Consider the following 4,557-nt stretch of genomic DNA (forward strand, 5'->3'; position numbering starts at 1 on the left):
GCTGTCTCTGTCTCTCTCTCACTGTCTCTGTCTTGCTGTCTCTGTCTCTCTCTCACTGTCTCTGTCTCTCTCTCACTGTCTCTGTCTTGCTGTCTGTCTCTGTCTTTCTGTCTCTCTCTGTCTCTCTGTCTCTGTCTTGCTGTCTCTGTCTCTCTCTGTCTTGCTGTCTCTGTCTCTCTCTCACTGTCTCTGTCTTGCTGTCTGTCTCTGTCTTTCTGTCTCTGTCTCACTGTCTCTGTCTTGCTGTCCCCCTTCTCTCTTGCCCCCTTCCACCTCTCCACCCCTCCTGCTTTCTCTCTCTCCCTCTCTCTCCCCCCCACTTGCCCTCTCCCCTACTCTCTCCCTCTGTCCCTTTCTCTCTTCCCACCCCTGCCCCAGGGCTGGTTGCTCTGTGACCCGGGAACTTGGAAGCAGGTCAACCCATTCTGTGGAGGGGGACACTGAGGCTAGAGGGCTGGAAGGGCGTCCAATGCACCCTCCAGGTCTGGAGAGCACACTCAGCCTGGACAGGGGGCCGCTTCCCAGAGGTGGGCCCAGGGTCAGGAAGAGAAGTGAGGAAAGCCTGTGGGGAGGCTGTGTGCTGACAGAGGCGCTCTACGGACAGACGGACAGCCAGTGCAGAGAAGGGGCGTGGCAGATCAGAGGTGGCCTCGCTCACCTTTGCGTGTACCCAAAACAATAGACCCGAGCAACTGGCCCGGAGAGGCCTGTGGTGACCCCAGCACTGCCGAGACCACACTCGGTCTGGACACGGTGTTCACTTGGAAACTCTGCCACTTCCAGACAGCCCCTGTGGCCCAGGGTAGGCTGGCCTGGTGAGCAGGGCTGCCATAGGGTGAGAGGCTAGCTGAGGCCAGAACCCAGGGCCTCCCCGGGAACAGGAAGCCCGGGCATTGGAAATCTCCCTGGTCCGCAAAGGCTCCAACTTCTCACGTATCCAGCGGTCCCTGACCACGAGCCACGTGGAGCTCTCACCTTCCACCCTCCAGCCAGCTTCTCGCACAAAGAGCCTGACTGCATCAGGCCAGAGCAGGCCCCAGCCACCCGCAGCCCTGAGCCCAGGAGGCAGCCGCCACAGCAGCTTTCATCCTGCTGGACTCACCACCTCAGGCCCTGGGGCAGGAAATAAACACCACCTTGATTTGCACCTGGCCTGGTCCAGCTGTCTGTCCTTGGGGCTGTGGCCAGCTATACTCAGGAGCCACTGCCCGCCAGAGTGCTTGGGCTCTGGCTGAGGGACTGGTGGCTCAGGGGTTCCCTGGACCCTTGGGATGAGGAGAAGGCTGGAGGCTCCTTGCCAGAGGGCTCACCCAGCCTCAGAAGGAGGGACGAGGGTCTTCCTCCCCTTCCATTGAGACATAGTGGGTGGCTGACATGTAAGAGACATCGGAGGGTGGCTCGGAGGGGCATGCCATGGGGGGAGGGTGGCACGAGCTTGTGCTTCACCCTGCGGCTCTCAGCATCCCTCCACCCACCAGGGGTCTCCCGGGTCCAGGTATGGTCCTAGTGGAGGGGTGCTGGCCCCATGCACTCCAGCAGCTTTAGAAGGGTGCTTCCAGCCAAGGCCGAGTGGTTGACATTCACAGCATGAGGCCAGGAGACCTACTTGGATCCCCAGACAAACACCACTGGCCCACCACCCTCTACGTGGAGGGGTGGGCATTCCTGGCAGGCAACTGCTTGGTCTGCAGGTGTTCTGAGGCCCCTTGCTGGCTGAGAGGCAGGGCAGGGGGACACAGTACAGGTAACAAAGGGGCACATGGGCCACCTCTTCCCAGCTCAGTGGGGAGGCCTAGACACCTTCTTGGGAGGGATCCTGGTTCCTCTCCTTCCTTTTTCAGCCGAACTTCTGGAACGACTGATTGGTCACCGATTCCCCCATCTCTTCCCTGTCCAGTGGACCTGCACCCCAGCTCTCCCCTCACCCTAAACGTGCAAAGTCCCAAGCAGGGGACAGGAAGGAAGTGGACCAGGGCTCCAGGTCAGCACGGCAGAAGGCCACTTGCCAACGTTCACCCACTTGATCACAGGGATGTCGGTAGTTCTGTATTTTTGTGGTGAGAAAATACACAACAAAACCTACACAAGTGTTCTGGTTTCCTAGTGCTGCTCTGACAGGAATATATCACAAATGGGATGGCCTTCACAACCAGGCCTTTATTCCCTTATAGTTTGGAGACTTTAAGTCTGAGTTCAAAGTGCCAGGCTCTAGGGGCTGGGTGAAAGCCCTTCAACTTGGGCTTCAGCTCTGCCTCCTGCTCCGGGCCCACTGGAGCTAGAGGCATCTCTTCACTCTGACAGTTACTGGCTGCTGAGGCTGATAAGCCCAAGGTCGACAAATAAAATGGCACAGTCCCGATGTTACCAAACCACACGGCAGGCCATTAACTTAAGTCCATTTTAAGTCCCAAGGTCGGCAGAACACAGTAGGCTGCTGAGCAACGACACATGCAGGGTCCAAGCGTGCCATATGCTAGAGACTGTTCCCCAAAGCTTCTGCTTATATACAGGAAGCAGACCACATCCCTAAGGCAGCTACTCAGCTGCCCACAGTAGATTCCGCCATGGAGTCGATTACCAGTCTCATCCAGCTGCCCAGCCACTTAACCAGGCCCAGCCAAGTTGACACGCAAACTTAACCACCACAACAACTTCAACCGTTTCCACGTGGACAATTCACTAACCCATTGCATCTTCAAGTGGTGCAGCCCGTCCAGAGGGGCATTTTCTGTTCTGTGTGGGTTGTTTGTTTTTGCCGCTTGAAAACAGGCATTTTACAGTAGGGTGCCTGTCCACTGGGGATGACAGGCTTACTTTGCCCTCATCCCCTCTACTAACTGGGACCCCACACTACCCTTCCGGTCTAATGCAGGCTCCACTCAGAATAGCCCCAAACGCACTAGCGGGTGGACAGGAATAGGGAAAACCTTATTCTTGCTAAACCCGGGGCCAAAAAATTCCAGGAACCCCAAAGATGAGAAGTCAGGGGACAAGGGGCTCTGGGTTTGGGGAACGGAGGGAGGAGGTGGGGGCACTGTAGGACCAACCCCTAAACTTTACTTGCTGAACACCTCCCTTGGTAACATGGCCACATTGCCTAGCAGCTTCCACACCAGTTTGGGTGCTGGACCAGGTAACCAAGAGGTGCTGAGGGAGGGATCCACGTCTGAGAGAGAATGAATGGGCTCCCCATCCCGGGCTCTGCCCAGGACTCCAAGGTCCAGATAGGCCTGGGCCAGCTCTGTGCTGTGAGCCTTCTGGGTCAGGGGGTTTGTGCCTTCTGATGGCACAGTGGTTAAGCGCTCAGCAGCTGATCAGAAGGTTGGCAGTTGGAATCCACCAGCCACTCCTCGGGAGAAAGAAGCGGCAGTCGGCCTGGAAACGCCATGGGGCACCTCTCCTCTGTGCTACAGGGTCGCTGAGTGGCAATCCAGGCAACAGCGTGGGTTTGGTTTGGGTTTTGGTTCAGGATAATAATGAAACCAGATGGTGAGTGTGTGTTACAGGGGAGGGGAGCACAACTCAGCAATGGACGGTGACAATGGTTGCACACTTGAGGCGTGTGACCAACCTCGCTGAGTCGCACACTTGGAAACTGTTGGACAGGCGTTTGTTCTGTGTATGTTCTCAACGGTAAAAATAAACTATTTTCAAAAAGGAGAGTAAAGTGACTTAACACATTCTCAAAGCGGGGATACGCTTTAAATGTCCACATTTAGTAAACTGTTCCCAAACCCGAGGCAGCGTCGCTATGAGAAGCAACCCCACACAGTCCGCGTTGCTAAGTAGTATTTGCCGCCATGCCGTGCAGCCGCAGGCCTGACGTGTCGGTGTCCACGTGGCGGACACAGAGCCCGCGTGGGCGCCGGCCAGGGTCGCCCGAGGGCCCCACCACCCCATTCCGGCCGCGCCCTCCGTCCCCCAGCCGTCCCCCGTTCTCCAGCCCCCGGCGCGGGACAGCAGCGCGCCGGGGAGTGCCTGGGAGCGCCAGGCTGGAGCCCGGGCCAAGGGCGCGGAGCGGATGATGCAACCGCCCCCGGCCCGACCGCGCCTCCCGATTGGCCGGCGCCCGGCGGCCGCACCGCGGATTGGCTGGGGTGGAGGGGCGGAGCCTCAGGTGCCGCGTGGCGGGCGTGCGCTGCGGGCGGGGGGCGGCGGGCAGCGAGAACTGGGCGGTGGGCAGGCTGCCTGGACGGCGGGCGTGGGGGCGGCTGGCGGGGCGAGTCGGGGCGGCTCTGGGGACCGGTGCGGGAGACGCGGCGGCGCCCCGAGTCCGGGGGCGGGACGCGGGCGCGGGGAGGGGCTCGACGTGGGAACCCTCCGCACCCACCTCAGGAGACGTGCTCGGCAGACCCCTTGCGGAGGTCTGCGGGACCATGGGGGCAAGTGGGGGGGTGCAGGGCAGCCCAGCAGACAAGCCGCGGGGATGGGGCGGGGGCGGGGCTGCCGGCGCCAGGGGCGTGGCCTCCTGGCTCTGCCTACCTGAGCCCACCGCTTGCCACATCCCGTCCCCCAGCTGAACTTGCGGAGCCGGAGCCAGGCGCGGGCGCCGACACC

The sequence above is a fragment of the Orycteropus afer genome, unplaced genomic scaffold, assembly GCF_000298275.1.
Source record: "Orycteropus afer afer isolate SDZICR_OR568_19922 unplaced genomic scaffold, OryAfe1.0 scaffold00018, whole genome shotgun sequence".
NCBI classification, from domain to species: Eukaryota; Metazoa; Chordata; class Mammalia; order Tubulidentata; family Orycteropodidae; genus Orycteropus; species Orycteropus afer.